Source organism: Saccostrea cucullata, unplaced genomic scaffold (assembly GCF_032062105.1).
Source record: "Saccostrea cucullata isolate Sc308-1 unplaced genomic scaffold, CSIRO_AGI_Scuc_v1 ctg8795, whole genome shotgun sequence".
In the NCBI taxonomy this organism is placed as follows: Eukaryota; Metazoa; Mollusca; class Bivalvia; order Ostreida; family Ostreidae; genus Saccostrea; species Saccostrea cuccullata.
In genome coordinates this window covers 10,815-36,185 of record NW_026930654.1, presented here as the reverse complement: position 1 = coordinate 36,185, position 25,371 = coordinate 10,815, and the positions used below count along the sequence as shown (strand labels likewise).

Genomic DNA, 25,371 nt, shown 5'->3' with positions numbered 1-25,371 from the left:
AATTATCATAATTTTATTTGCGTACTTCATACATTTCATACATTTTTATACATATAAATCTTGCTATAACCTGGGTCGGCACAGAAAAACTTTTTATAGCATATTACTGAGCTGAGAGCCGAGACCAGGTAATTGCCTATGGCCTGTTCAAAATGTTATATGGACAAAATGTTTTTTACATGTTTATTTTAAAGAGAGATGCAAAATATGTATATGTTACTACATACGTTATTTATCATATTTTTGCGAATATAATTTCTCTTTTTCTTTTGGCAGAAAAACCTCTAATGATGTATGTGTCTGGTTTGATGTATTTCATTAAGGTATATAACAACAATAAAGTTACAGAAAATTTATATCATTAAGAGATGTAAATACATGTAGTGTACTATCAATATTATATGCAATACTGTATTATATTTATATGTCATAATGAACTTAATATGTTGATCCAGTTCCACTTATTGTCAATGGGTCTTGTGTTTTAAAGCTTCGTCTTTTTCTTCTTTACAAAATTTTCATCTTGACGATCACAAATATGCGTGATTATTTAGGAAAACGACGGAAAAGAATTTATCACAGAACTCCTCTGTCTTGTTCAGTTTTGGAAATATTATATTATAATGGAGTATACATGTAAGATGTCTAGTAACTTTTTAATGTGGCTGTAGGTATACATTTTTTTTAAACTACATATTTAAGTTTTAATCACTTTATAGCAAAATCAAATTGCACGGAAATACATGTAAGCGAATAAGTGTTGTTATATTAATTTATATTGAATAAAAAAATGCTTATTTCCTAAATAAAAATATTCTATACACTCGGACAGATATGGTTTTTCATAAACGATTTCCAAAGTAGAAATGCATACATTTAGAATACTTAATTTCGCAGCACGATGAAAAGTGGAGCCTAATTTGTAGGGCAAACTTACCAATGGCATCATATAAAAACCAACAATTCTTAAATATACCACAAAATGAGGTGATTTTTTATTTTAATCTGTATGAAACCAACAAGCTACATAAAAAATTACTACAGCATGCTTTTTGACGTCAGTAGAATCGCACATACAAGTAAACTTCCGTATCTCGACATCGGATATGTCGAGAACCTTGGATATTTTGAAGTCCGTCCGCGGTCCCGGCACTTTTTACTATATAAATGATTGGTAAAAACTCTGATATGTCGACCTTGGTAATGTCGACAACCCCACTTATTTCGACGTATATTCACAGTACCAAGGGCCAAATTTACCTGGTTTATGTCGACATCTGTTCTCATATTATTGAGCATTACTTTTAATAAGCATATCAACCTTTAAAAACTGTCCAGGGATTAAAATGTAATTTATACTGATTTTTAAAAATAAATATTTCACAAGTTTCAAGTATTTTTTTCCAAGGCGTTTTCATACCTAGCACAAAAAATTTTGTCTTACCCTTTCGTATATTTTTAAGCTCACAGAATGACCATAAAAACTTAATTTTATCTATCAACACATTTTTTATAGAAATTTATTTTAATTATAAAAAGTACATAAAACTCATTTTCTCTGAAATACATCTCGAGAAAATCAATAAGGACTCCTTTTGTAGAGAAGAAACATTAATGAATAAGATTACATCAAAAAATTGAATTAAAATTAAATGCACTGATGAAAAAAGAAAATTTCAAAATCTCTGGTATCAAAGTTTCTTTTTGGAGTTATCTTTCCTGTTGCTCGGGACTCAAAAACTTTGGCAAGTTTCCTCTCACCATACTATAATAAGTAATATAATGGCCACTGAACTGGACAAAAATAAAAGAGGAAAACTAGAAACGCACGATATTTGATCAATATTTATAAACACACAATGAAATATTGTATTATTGAACGTACAAAATAGTGTGCCGAAATTTCAACATGTTCAACTATCAAAAACAGACTCGGATGATTAGCCTGAAAGTGTAAATAATTTATGCCTTTCTCGTCATACCCACCGGTACCTGTTGTCTAGGAATTATTATCCCTATTAACATAATCCAGTCTGTTGTTCTTTTATAAAAAAAAAATATCACACATCCTTTCATCGGTCACTTCGTGATCATGCCTTGTGTTCGTTGTTTACAAACGGTGGTAGGACAATTCGATCATGTATATTCTCAATAAAACCGGAAGTAAAAGTATTTTTTCTATATACGTCACAGGTAACATGGTGTGGAAGACCCTTAACCTAATTGTTTTCCAGCTGGTTGTTCGTCACGCACGGACGACTCCGGGTATCTCGACGCCGTCAGAAATTCACACCTTTAACACCCATGTATTGACTACATACTGCTCAGTAGAAATGTGTTTGTAGAGGAATTCCAAGCCCTCTCGGCGTCTCTAATACGTTAATTATTAACTGTTCAGCTTGGGTAATATCATTGATAAATCTTCTTGATTCTGCGTAAACGTAAAACCGCTAATTTATGTCAAAATCTGACAAAACATTTTATAAAAAGAAAAGTAACTGAATAACGATAAACAATATGCACATTGAATTCAAATTAACTTAGAAATTATGGTAAAAATGCATTCAACAGGAATCAATCAAATCTACGACATGCACGACTATTGCGTCGGCCGTAATATGGATGCATATGGAACATCATTAAGTTTGTTAATTGCGCAATTCCAGTTAAATTTGGTTTAAAATGAAATAAATGATAAATAATGAATAATTATGAAATTAAAAAGGAGTTAAATGAAATTATTTTTAAAAAGTTCGCATTTATTTCTTCCGTATCTTGGAAGTCGACATTGTACCGTTCAAGTTTGGAGTTTATAGAGAGCATTTCGTTCCGACAGAGCCAGTAGCACGCGGATCGAATTCTGGATGGAAATCGGTTTTTAGTAAAATGCGAAGATTTCGATTAAAAAAAAGCATTTCATAAATACATTTGTAAATAACTTCTTAGATTTTCTAGTAATGATAGAAAGGTTAAGCTTAAATTTAAACAAACGAGCTACAATATAATTGAACACATGTATGTACCTGTAGTTACACGTCTTTTCAGTTTAGGTCGTATCATATGGAGAAACGATGTGCAGTTTATTCATGAGGTTGCTCCCACGTGATTTACTTCTCATAAATATTCACTAGATCCTGCATGAAGTGAAATTGAACCATTTCTTTAATTTATAAAAATTAAAACATGCAAGACTGTTTCATTCTCTTTTCATTTCTCGATGCCCCTGCCATAGTTATACGAGTAGAATTTAGCGTGATTGTCAGTTGGCAATTAATGATTCCATTTGTTAGGTCACCTGAGTAAACTCAGGTGACCTATTGCTATCCGTTTTCGTCCATCGTCGTCCGTCGTCTATCGTGTGTTAACATTTGAACATTTTCAGCTTCGTCTCTGAAACCGCTGAACAAATTTCAACCAATTTTTGGCATATAGCATCTATGAGTAAAGGGAACAAAAATTGTGAATTTCATGGTCCCTACCCCCCTGGGGCCTTGGATTGGGGCCTAAAAATCTAAAATTAGTGCAGACTTTAAAAATCTTTTTCTCTACTCCTGGACATCAAGCATTCAGACTGTTTGTATGATTGTATTAAACAACAAGCACTCTACTAAAATTATGAAATTCATGGACCCAGGGTCAGGGGTTGTAGTGCTAGGGCGGGGCTAAGTAGATTATATAGTGAAAATGCATTATTTCTTTGAATTTCGTCTTTTCTGCTCTTTGGCATTAATTTCCTATGAAAGTGCATAGTTCAGCTAAATATGGCAAAATTGTGAATCTCATGACACCAGGGTCAAGGGTTCCAGTGTTAGGGTGGGGCTATATAGATTATATAGTGAAAATGCATAAATTCTTTGAAAATCTTCTTCTCTGCTCATGGGCATTAAATAAACAAACCAAGTGTTTAGTTATGTCGAATAAGGCTTCCTATTCCAAAATTCTGAATTTCATGGCCCCAGGGTCAGGGGTTCCAGTGTTAGGGTTTGGCTGTTTAGATTATACTGTGAAAATGCATAAATTCTTTTAAATTCCTCTTCTCTCCTCATGGGCATATTAAATAAACGAAACAAGTTAATAGTTATGTTGAATAAGCCTGCCTCTTCCAAAATTGTAAATATCATGGCCCAGGGTCATGGGTTCTAGTGCTAGGGCGGGGCTTAATAGATTATTTAGTGAAAATGAATTATTTCTTTGAATTTCTTCTTTTCTGCTCTTTGGCATTAAATAACCTATCAAAGTGCATAGTTCAGCAAAATATGGCAAAATTGTGAATCTCATGACCCCAGGGTCAATGGTTCCAATGTTAGGGTTGGGCTATATAGATTATATACTGTATACAGGGAAATTTTCGCCCCTTTCGCCCTCTCCTTGATTGGGCGAATTTAAAACGGGACGAATTCAAATTACACCTCAAATTTCTTAAACAGAACTATGACTGGGCGAAATTGTTCACAAGTTCAAAAGGACGAAAATAACCCTGTATACAGTAGTGAAAATGCATAAATTCTTCGAAAATCTTCTTCTCTGCTCATGGGCATTAAATAAAATAAAAAAAAAAATATGGAGCCCTCCTAGGGTATCAAACATGTATGTCGTTTGGACTTGTTCAAGTTGTTCACCAACTGTCCCCTATTACTGAAAGATATCCTGGTCTGTTCATTGGTATAGGAAAACTCAAAGACAGAACTGTGAGAATTCATATTGACGAGTCTGTGAAACCCGTAGCTCAACGTAGTCGTCGAACACCATTTCATCTCAGACCCAAAGTAGAAGCTGAACTTCAGAAACTTTTGGACGACGACATAATAGAGCGAGTGAAGGATGAGCCTGCACCTTGGATTTCTCCTATAGTTTGTGTTCCTAAGAAGAATCCAGAGGAAATCCGTGTGTGTGTCGACATGCACGAGGCAAATAAAGCCATAATCAGAGAGTGTCATCTCATGCCCAACATAAATGAGTTTATTCACGACTTAAACGGAGCAGCCGTGTTTTCCAAACTGCAACTTCGACAAGGCTATCACCAATTGGAATTGGGACCTGCTAGTCGCTCGATCACAACATTCAACACACATGTTGGAATATTTAGATACAAGCACCTCAACTTTGGAGTGTCAGCTGCATCTGAAATTTTTCAAGAGACAATCCGTAGTATTATTCAGGGAGTTCGTGGAGCAAAGAACATATCAGACGACATTCTGGTATTCGGCAAAACTCAGGAGGATCACGACGCCGCCTTGACGGAAACTTTCAGAGCGCTTCACGACAGTGGACTTAAGTTGAATCGTCCCAAGTGCGAGTTCAAGACAGATCGAATCAACTTCTTTGGAACTAGTATTTAGTAAGGCTGGTATCTCACCTGATCCTGGGAAAGTCACAGCGATTCGAGAAACACAGCGTCTGTCAAACGTAAGTGAACTTAGGAGTTTCTTGGGAATGACTGCCCACTGTTCTAGGTTCAGTCCTGACTATATTACTGTGAGTTAACCATTTCGCCGACTTACTCGTTCCGATACTGACTGGAAATGGACGTCTGAACAGGAGAGTGCATTTGACGAGCTTGTAACTTTGTTATCTAGTGACATTGTGATTGCTTACTACAACCCAAAGAAACCCATCGAAGTTGTGGTTGACGCCAGCCCTGTTGGCCTAGGGGCTATTCTTACACAAGAGGACAACGTAGTTGCTTTCACTAGCCGATCATGAGTGGACCAGAGTCGCGCTACAGTCAGACAGAGAGAGAAGCATTGGCGATCATATGGGCTTGTGGGCATTTTGATATGTACTTGAGAGGAGCACCACACTTTCGTGTCGTTACTGATCACAAACCTCTGTTAGCCATTTGGAAGCGCCCTAAGCCTCCGCTAAGGATTGAACATTGGGGACTTAGACTTCAACCATACAAGCCTGAAATTACTTACCAACCAGGAAAGGACAACCCGACAGACAATATATTACGTCATCCTGTGGAGAGCCACAGTACATCTAGAGAGGAGGATATGGCCGAGAAATACCTTCATTTCATTGCGCAGGAAGCAATCCTTCGATCAATGAGTTTAGATGAAGTAAAGATAGCCACCATCGCAGACAATACCATTTCTAAGGCCATAGAGTTGGTCAGAACAGGCAGATGGAAGGAGATCAAATCTATAGACGACAGCGACATTGATATTCTGGAACTCCAGTCTTTACGTAATGTCCGTGACGAACAAGTCGTACATTCGGATAACGTTCTTCTGCGGAATGGATGTATTGTTCTACCAAAGTTGCTCAGGGCACGTGCAGTCAACATTGCGCACGAGGGACATCAGGGCGTAAGTCGTCCAAAGGCATTCTTGCGTTCCAGGACTTATTTTCCTGGCCTGGACGTTGCGGTAGAGAATGCTATTAAACACTGTCTAGCGTGTGAAAGTGTAACAGACAGGCAGATTCACTTTGAACCTCTACAGATGTCAGACATGCCGTCTGGCCCTTGGGAGAACCCCAGCGCCGATTTTTGTGGCCCACTTCCCACGGGTGTATATTTGTTCGTAGTGATTGACGAATACTCACGATTTCCTGTTGTTGAAATTATGAAGTCAACTTCCGCTAGTGCAACCATACCTGTATAGGACAAATTGATCTCTACGTTTTGCATACCAAAGGTCATAAAAACCGATAATGGAAGCCCATTTAACTCTCATGCCTTAAAGGAGTTTTCCGAGAACATTGGTTTCCATCATCGAGGCATCACTCCAAGATAGCCGAAATATAATTCCAAGGCTGAATCTTTCAACAAGCCAATGATGAAAGCTGTTCGTGCCGCACACATAGAAAGAAAGAACTGAAAGCAAGAGCTATTCATATTCCTTTGCCAGTACAGGGAAACGCCTCACCCATCGACTGGATTTGTGCCGTTCTTACTAGGACCAAACTTCCTCAAGTTCCGACACGTAAATCAAATGCTGTGGACGAGTGTGCCAGACAGAATGATGAAGTTGCGAAAAAGAAGATGAAGATGAATGCAAAATTTATCAACCCACCTGATGAACTTCCTTACGGTGATGTCGTCCTCATGAGGAATGAACAAAGGAACAACAAGCTCGCCCCGAATTTTGACCCACAACCGTATACCGTTATGGTAAAGAAGGGAAGCATGGTGTCCATCTCTCCGGAACCAGTAATGGAAAGACTTATGACTCGTACCTCATCATGTTTCAAACGAATTTTGAACACTCTAACTCGTGATACTGTGGAACCAGAACTCGCGGAAGGAAATGAACAGATACTCGAGCGAAAGTTGAAAAGCACATCTGTGTAAGATGTGACTCCGAATGTGACACCGGAAGGGAAACTGAAAACAGAACCGTTATCAGACAAACCTGTAATCCCAGCCAAATTCGGAGCAGAACCTTACACCACGCGATCGGGTCGAATCTTAAGGAAACCTGCAGCTTTGAAGGACTTTGTGAAATAAACTTGTATTTTGTTTATGTTTTGGTTTAAAGATTGATTTCAACTTTCTAGTCAATTTTGCAATCTCTCTCAATTTGTAATTCTAGTCAATTGCAAGTGTGATTTTCTAGTGGTGTTAAATTGTATTTGTAGAAAACCTGTTTGCTGTCAATTTCAATCTTTCATTTATTACCAAATTTCATTTCTGAGAAAAGGAGGAATGTAAAACTGCATATTATTCATTTACACTATTATTACTATTTTAATGGAACTATTTCTTATTGTGCAATGTTAGACCTTATAACTTTCTTATTTCCCGACATTATTACACATGCTTTGTAGGGGCGCATTGATATCATGAAAAGAAGTGAATAAACTGTCAGCATCAAATCAACGTGTGTTTTGAGTGCCTCATGTGTATCTAAGGATTACCCAAGTATTACAATGATGAAATAATTTCTTTTTAAATATTTAGCTCCAGGGTCAGTGGTGTCTGTGGGGATGGGTGCACAACTGCTGATTATAAATTGTAAAGGCATTTTCTCTATCTCTGATATACCTCTGGGTATTAAGTAATCAAAGTTATCATGCTAAGTGTTTAATTATGATAAACAATCGTGCCTCTTTCAAAATTATGAATTTCATGGTTATTTGTTTAAAACACGAACCAAGTTCATTTGCTGGGAAGTTGTTGCATGATATATACATCTACTCAGGTGACCTTTAAGGCTCATGAACCTCTTGTTTTGATATAACGTAGGTCATCCAGATATAAGAATTTGGCGCTTTTAAATTTAAAAGGCGGTTGTAACTCCTAATATAATTTTAAAAGAGTTATAATTTGTAAAAAATAGAAATTCGTGTTCACCTATGTATCGGCGGAAAGAGTTTGTCATCTTGCAATAAACACTTACATTTCGTCACCAAATATGAGAAAAACATTAATTCAGTTTTTTCTTCAATAAAACAATGAACTCTCGCTGGGAATTTTCAAATTGAAAAGGTGGTTGCAAATTTCACTTTAGCATCAACATTATTGTTATTTCTGGTAGAACATATAAAGAAGAACCAAAAAAATGGCAAAAGTGACGCAGTTTGTATGGAGTGAGAGGAAGATCAAGTAATATTTTCTGAACGAAAAGAGATATTTTCGACAGATGGATGTACAAAACCGACATACATGTATAACATTCAAATTCTAATATTATGGTTGCAGGGAACCGAAGCGACGCTTTAGTGGATAGAAGGTCATTATTTATGACGTTATGCTTCAAATATAAACGCCCTTTGTCATTCAAGAAGAAAATATTACTGAATGCGTTGAAATTTACTTAAAAGATGAAGCCAATATAAGCGCTTTAAAAATCATAGGCTGCTCAAAAAATATTTTTCATAGGAAGGACCCATCCAAAATATGAAAACTCTATATCTTCTAATTCATAAGTTATGACATTCTAAAACGTCAATCACGGTGTCAAAAATAATATTTAAGGTCAGACGACACGTTCCTCAAAAATATATAATTTTTTCTAAGAAATTGTCATTGAAGTATGGTAACTAAAACAAGATTCCTCACTAAAAATTAGGGTACCTTACCAGGCATTTGGCCAAGATACCATTGAGTCATATTTCTTATATAACCCTTATGGGTAATCTTCTAAATGGTCTATAGCTCAAATTTTTGTGTACTTATATTTAAAAAAAAATTTAAAAGCAATGTAGAAATCAGAAGAGAATGGCTAATATGAATAATTTTTTATATAATACCAAGAGATACAAAACATATATTTGAGGAACGTGTCGTCTGACCTTAATTTAAAAAAAGACCGGTCACTGAAAGTAATATGCAATTTGAGAGCCCTCGTTTTACGCGTGGAAAATTTACAAGTACCACCAATATAATTGAATGTTATGATCAGATTGCCTCCATCTTGATTTTATTGTTTCCTTATATCAATAAAACATATGTAGAAAACGAACAGTATTCCAGTTCAAAAGTCTATGAAACTATATAAAACAGGAGCAGAGTTAAACACGAACCTTTAAGATATCAGAGATGGGATCAGGCTCTGAGGCCATAAAACTGAAACGAGCTCGTTTTGATCTCATTCGCACACTTAAATTGAAAATTAATAGTGGAAAACTGAGAGTGAGAAAAAGAGGGAGCTCATCTCAGTTTTTTGGCCCCAAAGCCAGGTGTCATAGAGAAGTAGGCATTCCCTGCCGGCCAGTCAACCAAAGAAATAAAAATAAAAAAAAAAATTTCATACTTCCTGATTTAATATACGGGTAACTCTTGATGGCTCGAACCTCGATCTCTCGAAGTTCTTGAACGCTCGAAGTGAGTCTCCGGTCCCGATTTTTCCCCTATATAACTAAGCAAATTTACTCTCTATTTCTCGAACTCTTGATCTCTTGAAACCCTTGATCTCCCGAATTAAAATTGCTGCCCCGCTGTGCATATTCTATTGAAATTCACCCTTGATACCTCAAAGTGACTATATGTATACAAAGTTACATAATTAGCAACTTTTAATTTACCTGGACATTTAATGACCGCAGGCAGAAGACGTGAAACGGGTCTCGTGAAACGGGATGTTTATTCAGGTGACACTTATTCTGCAAGGTGATAATTGATTTATAATTAATCTTATTGTGCCTATATCCTATCAAAATAATTTCGTCTGTATTACGATAATTCAGAAACGTAGTGTCGCTGAGAAATTGTAATTGCAGATTACGAGACGAAACAATTAATGACTTAATTTTTTATTTCGAATCAGTTTCAAATTTTAACGAAATATGAAAATTAAGAAACAGCATCGCTGTCAATATGACGATTGTTTTTGACAAAAACATACAGAATTTCGTCCAATGCACATGTTTGGAAAAGTCTCAATGCTACGCGACGCTGGTTTATGCCGTTTTCATATAACAAATGAGTAGAATGAAACTCGTATGATAAAAAAAAAAATTAAAAACACGAACTGACGATGTATATTTTTTGCTTTACTCAGTTTAATAAATATTCTCTTAAAATACGAAAACATATCGTTGTTTTGTAAAAACCACGCGTAAAAGGTAAGAACTGCATGAAAATCATAAGATCTGGTATGACTAAATTTAAAACCTGTCAAACAAACCAGGAAAAATCCGGTATCTTGAAAACTCGAACTCTTGATCACTCGAAGTTTTTTTTCTCGGTCCTGCGGGCTTAGAGGTATGGAGAGTTACCTGTAATAAATATGGTATATATTTTTTTCAAAAGGTTGTAAGGCGTGAATAATAACATCTATTAATTAAAGAATAGATGCCTTTATTTTAAGAGGAAAACTGTGTTGCTGCTATTTGAGTTGGGCTAGCTATAAATTAGATCGGGTTCGGGATATCTCAAATTCCCCCTCTATGGCTGGATCCTGAAAACGAAAGGTATACGAATTTTAGCAGACAAAATTTTCAATAAAAATATGCTTTCAATCACGATTGTTTCTTAAATCCCAACCCATCCCATCCCATATTTTAGAGTTATGAGAGAGTATACATCTTGATATTAAATAATTTAAGAAGTCTTTGTCTGCTGTTGGGGTTTTCTCTATCATTTCAGGATTGACTTGAAGATTGAATTCACTTGGAAGATCTTCGTCGTGGCATTCCATGGGCCTGACCTTGTAGGCTGTAATGTTGATTGCGTGTTTAGCCTCCCTTGAAGAGTCCTTGATAACATTCCTGTGTATTACAATTGTTTTACCCCTTTTCGTCTCAAGATTCAGTTTGCCCCGAGCCATTCAACTGATGCTATAATTCATTGTGCTGCTGCTGCTGAAAACAAACTCATTTACTGTGAAAATGTGTGCTACTTTCAACAAGTTCATGAATTGGTCTGCTTTGCTTGATTGAAACAAGCTCAGTTGCTGTGCAAAATGTGTACTGCTTCCAACAAATTTCATAGACAGTGCTTTGCTTGCTAAAATATCTTTAGTAACGTTCGCGGTTTGATAACCCGGAACGATAACTACATACATGTAAACTTGTAAAGTTCATTTAAAATACATGCACATAAAATTTAATTGTAAGGTTAATTACCGTTTGCGGTATACCCGGAACGGCCATTGTTATGCTTATTATAAGTACATGTACATGTAATATTTTGCTATCATGTTGATTGCTGTTGTTGATTGCTGTTGTTGATTGTTGTAATTATTTGGGGTCGCCCTGCTTGGAACCCCTTGCTGCTTTAAAATATGCCACGACCAACAATCGCCAATATATTAAAATAAACGTGTATAAAATCATATTTGTTTTATTTTCCTCTATATAAATAAGGTCAGTTAAGTGCGTGTAACTATTTGCTTATAGATATCAATGTAAAATGCTTGGAGACAAAATCAGAAGTGTAATGCTGAACTATGAAACCATTTTATGATATTTAATAGCATTCACTTAATAGTTGCTCAATCGTTTTCTTTCTATTTCCTAGATCTTTGCAGTATCGACACTCTTCATTACTCCTGCAACTTGTTTCGAATTACCCAAAGGTGCATGTCAGAAATCTTTGGTCTCTATTTGTTCTGTATCTGAATGTCCAAAAAATAAAGATGACTTTGAAGAAGCTGCAAAACGGAAAGATTGTAGCCTGTATGAGTCCTCGAGTTGCAGAACACTGAAATATCACTGTGTATTGAATTACAATTTAACAGGATTAGTTGAAGTGTGTGCTTTTTCAAGGATAATCCAATGTTAGTAAAATTGATTAATGATAACATAAATGTATAACACAAAAGTATGGTATTCAACACAGTGAAAGTTTAATCAATTTACACATTAATTTCTTTCTTTAATTATATTTACGTACCTGTAAGAATGTATATTTTTTGTTACGTGTATATTATTTTTAGTGATAGATTTGCATATTCCTCGTTTTTTATTTATAGCTGGAAGATGTGCAACATTTAATGAAGTATTCTACAGCATCAGGGAAACTGATAAAGTTACCTGTACACAATCCAAAGACCCGTGTCCCTCCCCTTACAATTCCAAGGAATCGTATAAATGTAAGTTACATGTACTTCCCATAGTCATTTCAAAGTACTGGATAAAATTTTTTAGATAAGTGAAATATTAAGTTTTTTTTACAAAATAAACCAATACGAGACGTTTCCATTACGGGCATTGAGTATATTTATCACATTTGTTTTGCAAAGCATATGTTTGTGTATATATTGCACGAGGTTTTCTCAAAAGGTAATTCAACAACTTCGATAAGTTCACTTATTCAAACACTAAATACATCCATTTTTTCAAAGATTTATTTATTTCGAATCGGACTTACAATTCAAATCAACATAATTTATATTTTCAAAATATTGTATTATATACAAAGTTTAATTTTGGTAGTCGCTGCATCTAAACCCATTGCCGAAATTCGTTAACAGTGCAATAAAAAAATCTTTACAAAACAGATACAGTCCCTGAAACGTTCTACTTTCCCACCTGAACGGTGAACGAACGCTGAACGAACGGTGAACGAACGCAGAGCGAACGGTGAGTGAACGATGTGCGAACGGTGAACACAACTTGGTGAACGATGTGTGAACGGTGAACGCAGAACGCGAACGGAGCGCGAACGCGAGCGCAAAGTGAACGATGAACGAACGGTGAACGCAAGATGAACGATTTATTCGGAATGCCTTTGGTCTTTTCCTTGCATTGAAATTATTCTGTTATTCTATAATTCAAATGTCATAAATAATTATTAATAAACAATAGATTAACAAAAGAGAAATAAATAAATAATAAAAATAAAATTCTGCACATACGTATGTTTAAATCGATATTTTAAAAACATGATTTTAATCGCCGTCAAACGTGTATTTGTTACAGCGTGTAGTTAAAAAATAAATTAATTTTATATAGTGAATGATTATGCTAATTCTTTTAACTAATAAAATAATGTGGACTTTAGAAGATGAAACTACTACTGAGATAAACAATAGATAAATAAATAAATTAATTAATAAATTAATCAATAAATAAATAAATAAAAACATTTTTCTGCACATACCTATGTTGAAATCGATATTTAAATAACATGATTTTAATCGCCGTCAAACGTGTATTTGTTACCGCGTGTAGTTAAAAAATAAATTAATCTACTTATATAGTAAATAATTATGCTTATTCTTTTCACTAAAAAAATAATGTGGACTTCTGAAGATAGAACTACTACTTATTGAATTAATTAATTACAATGTACGGGGCTGAAACAACCGTACATGTATTTCCGTTTGTGCCACAGCGATTCTGAGTAAAATATTGGATTTTTTTTAAATTTACAATTATCTGTTGACATTGAATGTAATCGTACTGCATAAAAATTCTCGTTTTATTTTAATTCTACTGCAAAATATTCTATATTTATGTGCCTTTTTTATTCTTTTATGACGATTATTTTAGCTAACTTCTTCATGTATCTGTAGACATTTTCCGGCCGTGATTATACTCGGTCAAGATGTTGGAAAGAGGCATTCAAATTATTTGTAATGCATGCGTAGATTAAATTTTCAAAACTAAATAAGTAATGTGTTGTCATAATTTTTATTGAACAGAGAAATGTACGAGAGAGAGAGAGAGAGAGAGAGAGAGTAGAGAGAGATAATCCTCTGGATTCTCAGATATCTGTTGTATCAAATAAAAATTCTTATTATTTTTCCTAAATATTCCTAACAGTAAAAGTAATCGAATTTTTTAGATTAACAAATCCATTTGACAGTAATCATCGGCTTTTATTTTCCTTCATCAAGTTCACACGGTTCACAGGAAGTCCGTGCTACATTTGTAGTAGCGTGCTTGTGCTGTCAATCAAAATAATTCGACACAGTGGAGATGTGGAAATCGCGTTTAACCGAACATGCCGAAGGCAAAGAGTCACTTAGTTTTCCAAGAAATTTTAATTCTTTTCCCTATCATGTCTAGATCTGATTTTTGCATTCCTGTAGAAAAAAAAATAATTCGAATGTATACTTGGAAGGATTAAGTTTTAAATTGAATGTAAAACATACCGGTATTCCCTGACAATTTAGAATACTTCTGTCTGCACAAATTTTATACTAAAATACTATTGTTTAATGACTGTTTGACGTTGGTTTTAAGACTGATTTTCTTGTGATACAATAAAAATTGAATAAAACTAAAATATACTGTAAAAACTCAGTAAGAATTTTATTTCGGAAAAAAAGGCACGGGGGGGGGGGGGGGGGGGTCTTAATTATACTGAATAGCAAAAAACTTATTTTTAGAAATATGTTTAGGTACGGTGAAGGAGAGAATTTCCCTTCTCTAATAATAGACTGTTTAAGACAGTTGCATGGTCTTTTCTAAAATTTAAAACCACACCATCAATTTAATTATCTCTAAAGATATTTAATTAACTGAATATATGCAGTACTGTTCATATTTCTCAAAGCTACATATAGTGTAAATGCGTGTTACTGTAGAAATAATTTTTTTTTATGTATTCTTGATCTGTAAAAGACTTGGATTAATTATTATACATCCATTAATAATTTGTCCTCTTTAAAATTACATCAAATTGATGCCGTGTGTGAAACATTTGCACATTGCCCTTTTTTTAATTTAATATTTTAGCATCGTTCTACATACATGTATGTACCTAATGTATTAATTATTTTCCAGGGAAATTTCATGAATAAAGTAACAGCTGAGTTATAATTATATAGAAATATAAATATCATCAATAATTTTTGCAATGAAATAATTATTCTTCAAAAACGATAGCTGAGTTATTTAATTAAAAAAACTGGTTAATTCTTACCATCAAAAATATAAGTCCTTTCACTTCGGAGTTGCGAATGACAATGAAGACTGTATGATAAGTGAACGGTGAACGCAAGGAGAACGCAAAGTAAAAGGAACGAAGAGCGAGCGGTGAACGGTGAACGCGAGCGCACGGTGAACGGTGAACGCAATACTGTGAACGAAGAGCGAACGGTGAACGCACGCTGAACGAACGGTGAACGAATGGTGAGCGAACGGAAAAATGGGAAAGTAGAACGTTTCAGGGACTGTATATGCATGTCTTTGACAACATCAGACTTCAGTTAAATGTTTATGTGCGACTTCTCACTTTTGGTATTCCTGTACTCTGCTAACCATTCCATGATCCATCACCCTCCTCGGAATTGCCAAAACCATCTATTAACATGCATTTAATTACAATTCGTTTCACTCTGACTCTGAATAATGAGGATAGCTGTCTCAAAATGCAATACAGTTCCTTGTTTTCCCCCATTTCTTAATTGCTTGATGGACAAAATTAGTTACGATTGCTTTTTTTTAATGCCATGACTTAAATACCTGTTTTAAATACAATTTAATAGTTTGAATGATTATGATAAAGAAAAATTAAAGTAGGCATGAGTGACCACAGCAGATGATTATGTTTATGATATTTTTAGAATTTGCATTTTACAATATTCGTCATGTGATCTCTAAAAGAAAAAAATAAAAGTTCAAGATTTGAATCTTAAAACCTAAGACATAGGACACTGATCAGGATGGGTGGGGGAGGGGGTATAATTGATCTTGCCCAGCCTTTCATATTTTTAAGCATGCGATACTGCATGTGACCCATATAGCCTAATGCACTATACAAAATGAAACTAAAATTAATTATTTTATTTTCTTTTGTTTCGTACAATTGGTCTGCAAGTATACTAATACCTTTTTATCTATTTTTTAGATTTATTTTAAAAATCCAATTATAATAGATTGTTTTAATAAAACCAACGAATATTATTTATTTTATTGAAAGATACGAAGTGCTTCGAAATACTGCCAAATTCTTCGAGATTACATACGCAGAGGTTGTAAGATTTTTTTTAAGCCTCTGCTTATTTAGCATTTCTTCTTGCAATCCAGTGGAAACATCTTGAAATGTGCTATTCATTACTTCTATAAAGTTGACCAAATATGAAAACTGAGGCTGAATATTTTTATTATCATAATATATATGAATAACATATCTTTCAAATCTTTTTGCTTCCTAATATCACTGTCAAATTCCTAAGGAGCTTTGAAAAATATGCACAATTGCTCAAAACAGATATATCTAGTTGACATTTTTTTTTCTTTGATCAATAAGTACCGTAGTGCTTTTGCTTTCTTTAATCTTTAATATTTTTAAATTGCTTACTCTGCACCTTAATTTGTGTCAAAAAGGAACCAGAAATTGTCTTAAAGATATAAAATAAAAATTTAAATTAAAAGTAAATTGACATTGACATTTCACCTTGATCAAGTTTTGAAGATTAAGGGTCACATTGCATTTCATCCCATGTTTCTACAAATCACTGTCTCAAAGTTAATATTAAGCGTATGGTCGTTAAACAACACAAACTCGTATAATGAATACATTGAAGATATATCTAAGGACCCTAAAACATTTAACAAAGTTTGTGTCACTACAGTGTACGGCTTCGGAGGAGTAGTGATAACAATGTTTTCGAACAAGGGGCAATAACTTCAGAAGAGGTTAACGTCAGGGGACAGGATTAAAATCTTTGACATAAAAGGACGTCTCCAAAATGCAACAAAACATAATATAATATGTTTATAGGCAAAAGGAATTTTAAAATGCTTATTTTTGTGATTAGAATGACCTTGCTCTTAAACCCTTCATTCCTAAAGCTCTACAGTCAAAGAATCAAATACAGTTAGTTTCATGTCTTTACGAATAGTCACATAGAAAAAAAAATAGTATACTAGTATGTAGATTTCATAAAAACCCCAGGACAAATAATTTCACTATAAATAGAAGAGGCATTTACTGCGTAAGGGAACAAAGATTATAAGCCTAGGGTCAAAGAGCTCGGTTCACTTTATGCATAAAATGGCCCATTTAGATATTCCAATTGATTGATTGACACTTATGTTCCATTTTGAAACATTAAAATTAAATAAAGACAGTTAGTACTTTCATTTCCTATTACATGTAAACATTTTCTCTTAAACGTCCAGGTCTTGAAAAACTGGCTTTACGAAATTGCAGTGTTATTGAATATAAAGGCCGAAGGTATTTTTGAGTACTTACAGTGAAGAAAAATAATATGAGCACACTATCTGATCTAAAAAATAAAACATGTATTTTAATTCTTAGAAACAGTTCTATCATTTACAAGTTGCATATTTTAGATCAGATGTGCGCTCCATATTAAATATCGAAAAATAGCTTTAAATATTCACTTTTTTTTCAAAATATGAGAAAATTGACGCATTTCGTGGCATCATAATGCATTGACTATCTTGGGAATTACGTCATTTTTGAGAGATTCGCAATCACCAAAGATCTAAGTGTAATTCAATGCATTGTTAACTAAAACTAATAATATAAGCAGTTTCAGTTATCCAAAAATTCACAGGGGCAAAAGAGGCAAAAGTGAACCTTGTTCTTTGTTCATGAATTTTTATGATCTTAACAATGAAGAAAAAAATGTTTGCAAAATGTCAAAAAAAATCTGCTTTTAATTATAAAACTAATAATGAGATTGCGTCTTCAAAAAGAATTACGGTATTTACATGTACTTTGTTCTTTTTTACCCTTCAAAGTAATTGAGAGCCATCAATCACATTTGTTAAAGACAGTTCAATCCACGTAATTGCGATCACATTTATTATCCAATGTTTAATGCTATTTGTTAGAAATCAAACATGAAATGAGATTTTATAGTAGCGTCTCATTATATCGCAGTACTTACAACTTGTGCTTCATAAGTGTCATTCCTTTTTTTTTTACTCTCATCAAATGATATTCATAAACCAAAAAATGACCTAACTGTTTAGTGTCAAATTACTCGAAGCTTGCATTGTTTAATTTATAGTCTATTTTTTTAAACAAAAAGTCTCCTTTAACCCTTAATTGAAGAGTCTCATAGTATCGCGATATTGGAAAACATGGAAACTTGTGGTTGACAAGGACTTCAATTCTTATTATTGATTTTACGATGTAATTCTACATAAAAATAAACAATTATACAAACAAAAGATTATCAAAAAATGAACTTTATTATGAATTTAACTAGACTGTAAATTCAGTGGTCTAAATATAATAAAAACGGGAATAGAAATCTGAAAAATTACGTTTTATGTTAAAAAAAAATCTCTTCCAATGCATGTTCCATTTTTTTTAATCATTACAAAAACTTACATTCAGACGACAGACAGATAGTTTTATCCACAAAAATATGAACTATGTACTAGATCTGATTTTTTGGAATATACCGCGATACAATGGAACCTGCGATACAAATATAGTCGGGGATATATGTGCGATGGTGATGCCAAAGCCCGATGGTCTAACCAAACCCCGAAGGTTTGATGTCATCACGGACGCCAAAGTCCGATGGCACGTTTCCTATGAGACACGTTCGGCTAAAGTGCGATGGTCTGACACGCCAAAGTCCGATGCTTCGGAGAAACAATCGACGTATGGACGTTTATGACGTCACAATAACCTGTATAAACCTAATAATCCTTGACGCATTCAAATGCCATCATTTCCGAATTTATCCTTGCATACGCAGTTATTCATTTTGTGTATTGCTTTCATGTTTCAGAGATATTTGGATTAATCCTCGCACACCAACCAACTGTATAGTGTCAATCCTTTTAGTTAGTCCTCACACACTAGTCAAGATTTTAGGGTTAGTATCGCACCTACCAAAGATATCTAGATATCTATGTAGCTGTTAGACCTACTTACTTTTCTACCGATAAGGTTTAGTTTTGCACCTATCCGAGAGATAAGGATTAATTTTTGCATAATGATAAATGTTAATACTTATTAAAAACCTTGGCATGGCGCGGCTTTGTAGTTTGGCGCGTTAGAACTATGACGTCATAAACGTAGATTATTTCTCCGCACCATCGGATTTTGGCGTGTCAGACAATCGGGGATTGGCGCAGACCATCGTACTTTGGCCTGACCATTGGACTTCGGAGTCCCATTGCACTTTGGAGTCCTACATATATAAATCCCACATTTAAAATTTAAATAATTTTTAACATGAATTATTCTTGGAAAGGGGAAAATGCTTTTTAGCAAAATATACATTAGAATTTTTTCAAACCTATGGAGTGGAAGTTTTCTAATGTATATTCATGTATTTATACAAAATAATGTAATTTTCATATTTCAGAAATGACAATTGCAGATCTAGAGGATTGGAAGAAGAAATCGACCACTTTCCTTTATGGGCAATAATACTCACCTCAGTGTCAATATTTATTCTCTAGGCTATTATTTCAGTAATCTGCCTCATATACAAATACAGAAAGAGCAAGAAAACCAGTAAGAAATAAATTTTCTTTCTGTCTTTCCAACCCTACTGTCTCTTTATTTCTTCAAACTACGTCTATAAACATAATAAAAAGTAATTGTCAATAAGGGTTTAATTTAGAACATAGCATGAAGTATTCCTCTCGATGTGCAAAAAACGGTTTAACTTTAATTATGAAATAGAATTATTGATCGATTAAACGCCATGTGTAACTGGATACTCTGGGCTCTTCAGCGATGAGTTTATGCCAATGCATATGCATATCCTGCCAATTTTTTTATTACGTGCATGCTAATTCCCTTTCATTTACAGTACATTTGCTCTTTGGTTTTGAATAGTTTTTTTACTAGTGTTTTGTTTGAAGTTGTTATATTTTTAGAGTAAATAATTTTGTTTTTATATTAAAATTTAGAGAGAAGACAAGAACAAGAGGATGTAAAAGATGGCACGGGGGATGTAATGCTTCAAGAGATTGACTCCATTTCGCTTCATTAAAACTACATTTTTTATGTTCCTTTTTTTCGAATGCCGAACGACTGGTCTTATTTTTTTCAAAACAGGCAAATATATATAACTGCTGAAACGATTGCTCTTTTTTTCGGATTGGGGACAATAAATATTCGCCTAACAACAAGACGTTATGAAAGATACAGAATTTCCATGAAAAAAAACTGTCATTTTATCTTTAAATACAAGTAAAGAAAAGTTATTAGACCATTTTACATGTATCAAAGAAAATATACAAGAGGAGAGATCTGAATAGAAACAGAAACATGGACCAGTAGTATATGAAAGTTAGACTTTTTTACTTTTGATAATGAAACTTACTTAACAAATGATACAATGTGTTTTCATATTTTTTCCAATTTTTACTCTATAATTTCGTTAATTATTTCTTATAATGCTTCATTTGACCTTTGCTTTTCTTTTTTCACGATGAAAGGACGCCCCGAAATATGTAAGAGTAAATGAAGACAAAAATTTGACAATAAACTCTGGGACTGTTTCTTTAGCATATTCAGGGATTTATGAGTTTACCCTGATTTCACAGACCGTTCGAGAATTGGGAAATTATACAGTTTTAATTTAGAGCGAGTGTGACTAAGCTACATTTCAACACGAAGCTATATAGTCCATGAGCCAGGCCTTGAATTTTTCGGTATCGGTACCATCTTGGGTGAATAAATTTCATAGTTATTTTTTGAAGGACATACATCTCTACCTTCAGAAAATGTATGATAGCATTCAATTGATTGTGGCTTTAATGATGTATCAACCGTTTATATACACCAACCAAACTCGTTTGTTCTCTCAGCTGTGTCTTTGAAAGAAAAAGGTTGGTTTTTCAATATGCAATTTCTATCTTATTTTGAATGATATTTTCTTGAAAATTCTTTTGAATGCAGACCAAGCCTTTACCCTTTTCAATTATCATTCAATATTGGCTCTGTAATGAGCCATCTAGATTCTATAGGAATATAATTCTACCCTTGATCATAAAAGTCCGATTTTGAAATTTTAATCAGCTGAAATTAATTACACGCATCAAAAACATATTGCACGGTCACTTACTTAAAAACATTTTATCACGTATTAGCATTTTAAAATAATATTTCAGTAACAAATATATATAAAATGATTTCATAGTTAATCTTTATCCTTATCCTAAAATGAAAATTGAAGAAAAATTCCCTTGATTTACCCTGTGTGTATATTCTTTACTTAAGGTCAGACGACACGATCCTCAAATATATTATTTGTATCTCTTTGTATTGTATCAAAAATTATTCATATTAAACATTTCTTCTGATTTCTAAATTGTTTTCAAAATGTTTTTGAAAATAAGTACACAAATATTTAAGTTAAAACCCATTTAGAATATTACCAATAAGGGTCATATAAGAAATAAGACCCAATGGTATCTTGTCCAAATGCATGGTAAGGTACCCTAAATTTTTGTGAGGAAATTTGTTTAAGTACCTATACTTCAATGACAAGTTCGTAAGAAAAAATTATATATTTTTGAGGAACGTGTCGTCTGACCTTAACAAAGATATTGTGAATTTGTCAGGTCTCAAGTAGAGCCTTTATGTAAAATGTTTTATTTATTGAAACTCGAGCTAAACCATGGTGATAATGGACACTTGTACGTTCTTCTTCTAAGTTAAACGTGCAATTTGTTAAAGATTTTTGACATCAAAATTAAGCAACATATGTGCACGGTTATTTGTTTCAATAAATATGGTCTTTGTGGGCAGTATCTCACGATCTGCAATGGCCTGACGCCCCTTCCCTCCACTAGTCCGGGTAGAAGGAAACCGTACCCTCTTAAGGTAGTTTCCTCTAGGAGACTCTCTCTACACTCTCTACACAAAGCTATGAAGGGCCTCAAACCCCCCGTTGATTAAGGGTTTGCCTACCTATTACGAATGTAAAGACTGTGCATCGGGGGACTCTGCGGAGCAAGCACCGTGGGATGCTTGGAGCAAGACAAGTAACATATATCACGTCTAGGTAATCCACTGCATTTTTCTTCATTTCCAGACGTCCTGATATTTGTCTTGCCACTGGATCTAGATGGTTGCGGGCGAGAAAGTGAGGTTGGCGACGCGCAACCCTTCTTCACTTTCATGAAACTCATCACGCAAGTCATTGTTCATCTTCCATCCCTTCTATCATCCACCCCAAAGCCCTGCGGCGACAGGTGAGGAACGAAGATGACAGGTGCGGGTTCACTGGACGTCGCTAGTCGCGGACCTGCACACAGGCGGCACAGGCCATAGGATTGCTCTTCACCGACCGGAGCAGCGTTGGAGTTCGGCAGCCACCTAGGCCTGTTCGACTGAGCAACTCTCTAGGAACGCACTGCACCAAGTATGGCAAAGAGGAGCCAATTAGAAAAGGTATCCCAAACAAGGATTTGCTATAAAGACGACGCTTGCTGGCAAGCTAGTCGGCGTACCAAAAGGAGTGACGATGAAACCCCCTCACTCGACTAAAGTTCGCCGCTATTATCAGCGCATATGTTTCTACCCTCATTAACCTAAAGGAGGCTAAAACAAGTTCTATGAGAGCTTCCAAAATGTCACCAACACCGTCCCCAACACCGACAAGCTCGTTATTCGTGGTAACTTTAATACGAGACTTGGACGTTAACCACCACGGAGGAAGAGCGTGATTGGGAAACACGGAGTGGGAAAGTACAACAGTGACGGTCTTTTGCTTCTTCAGACCTGCGCTGAACATGGCCTTCTCATCACTAACTGTTTTCTGTCTTCCCATATGTTACAAGACGTCATTGATGCACCCTCGCTCAAAGCACTAGCATCTATTGACTACGTCATTGTCAGGTAGAGAGACAGAAAGAAAGTTCCTTTGTTCACCAAGGCTTTGTACGGCCCGGAGTGCTGGACAGATCATGGTCTCATCGTCTTTTAACTTCAACTTCATCTTCCGGATCAAACACAGGAAACGTCCTCAGGGGATTGAGACTTCAAAACGTCTCAACGTTGGCAAGCTAAGGTTGCCTTCCACCTCAGTAGTTTGCTGACGCCCTAGAAATAGGCCTGAAATCCACCCTACTGGATGACCACAGCATCCAGCACTGGATTGATGAAAACCATGCTGAGATCACGCAGCTTCTAGAGGACAAACATCGCGCTTACTTGTATAAGGCTCATAAAGGTGAGCCCACCTCCACAGCAAAAAGAGGCTCTGAGGAACGTTCTCAGCCCAGTATAACAATAGCTTCGGGATATTTGAGACTCCTGGCTGAATGCCAAGGTTGACGAGATCCATCGTTACGCAGAATCTCCTGACAGGAATAACTTTTACTATGGACTGGGGTAAGTCTTCGGGCCAACTCCATCAGGCTCATCCCCTCTCCTCAGTGATGACTGGTTAACACTTTTCACAGAGAAGGAAAAGATACTCTACAGGTTCTACAGGCTCTAACATTTCAATGGCCTTCTGACCCCCCCCCCCCCTTCTACCATCAACGACGAAGCCATCAACTGACTCCTCAGGTTTCCATCAACCAGTCACTGGACGCTGTTCCCAAGCTGGATGAGATCAAAAAAGCAATTAATTTTCTGTCAACTGGCAAAACACGTGGTGGATACTCCATCCCAGCTGAGATTTACAAAGAAGGAGGTATGGCTCTAGTCGAAAAGCCCCTTCATCTGTGCGAGGATATGCCTGACCAGTCACCTCTGAGCACACTGTCCAGATCAACCCCTCCTTCACGAAGATGAGACAGTGGTCATCGTCGTCATCGACCGACGAATAAGTAACATAGTAGATGTGTGTTGGTATTCATCTTTTTCGTTTTACAAATTTATGAAGTACAAGTAATTGTTGAATAAAAGTGGTAAAAATATGCAATTTTTGTTAGAATAAGGTTAGTAACTCAGTTAATGCTCTTTTAATATGTTCATCATATGTCTGAGTAATTCTGGTGGAACTTTCTATCACGGTTTGCAACTGTGTGACAAATACTTTGCAGGTTGCAAATATATTTAGCTTAAAAAACCTAATTTGAGTAAATAAAGGGCAATATCTGTGGCTCTAGCATTGAAGCCACAACAGATTTGATGCTATCATACAATTTCTTACTAGTTAGGGGTATACCTTACCAAATATCACTAAAAAGTTTATTCACCCAAAATGGTACCGACCACCCCAGTGGCTCATGGACTAATAAGGATCATGTTTGTCATACTACGGACAGTGTAATAGACAACACGATATGGCTGTTGATACTATAAAGTAACGATCTCAGCAGATATTGCAAATTAAGATTATTCAACAGTTCAACATAGATTCTAATATGAGCATGCTGCGAATGATCAAGATTTCATTAACTACAAGACTCTACCAATTGCTTTGAATGCTATAAATCTTGAAAATTAGATTCTGTTTCCATTTTCTGCTGTTCAATTACCGTGTCCACATTGCTGAAATGAGCCTTTAGGTATTTTTTGTGATTGTATGGCAGATCGAAGCAATGTATTCATTTCTAAGCGGTTATCATGTATCGGCACATTGTTGTCTCTGTCAAGGAACCTTAAATATGTAGCCCGCCTGTTAGAACACATTGTTTGGATTCATTCTACCTGCTTTTTTTTTGGACAAATTTTGCTCCAAGGGTTACGTAATGGTAAATTCTTGCAATTGTTATTAATATCTAAAATATTCTCCTTCTCCGTATTTGGTTTCATTTAAGCAAGATAACACTAAAATTGTCACTCTGAACAAATAATTAGCTTTTTCTTTATTGTCATGGTAATTTATCTGTGGAATTTCTATTGATTTAAAATTTATTAAAATTAATACTTATTGTTGTACAGATTTGTTTTAATTTTAGTAAAACTTGGAATGCAGGACGCTACCCTGGTTCAAATTTTTTGATAAATACATGTAATAATACATGACTAAGAAAATGTGTGCTTTGAAAAGTTGGAGCAAAATACAAAATATCGATGATATCAAAAGTACAGGAGAAATACATTGATATATAATTACATGTATATGTCATTTTGAAGAGAATTTATTAGATGTACACATAAGTTCAAATCATTAAATCAAC

General features: G+C 34.9%; 1 long non-coding RNA gene across 1 annotated transcript; it reads left to right on the top strand.

Moving 5' to 3' along the window:
• Positions 1–274: 274 nt before the first annotated feature.
• On the top strand, positions 275–24,571 carry LOC134229491 (uncharacterized). The gene is made up of 7 exons (XR_009984184.1): positions 275–323; positions 11,909–12,167; positions 12,363–12,482; positions 16,262–16,313; positions 19,644–19,795; positions 20,197–20,915; positions 24,488–24,571. It is a non-coding gene; the product is annotated as an uncharacterized LOC134229491 (long non-coding RNA).
• The last annotated feature ends 800 nt before the right edge of the window (positions 24,572–25,371 follow it).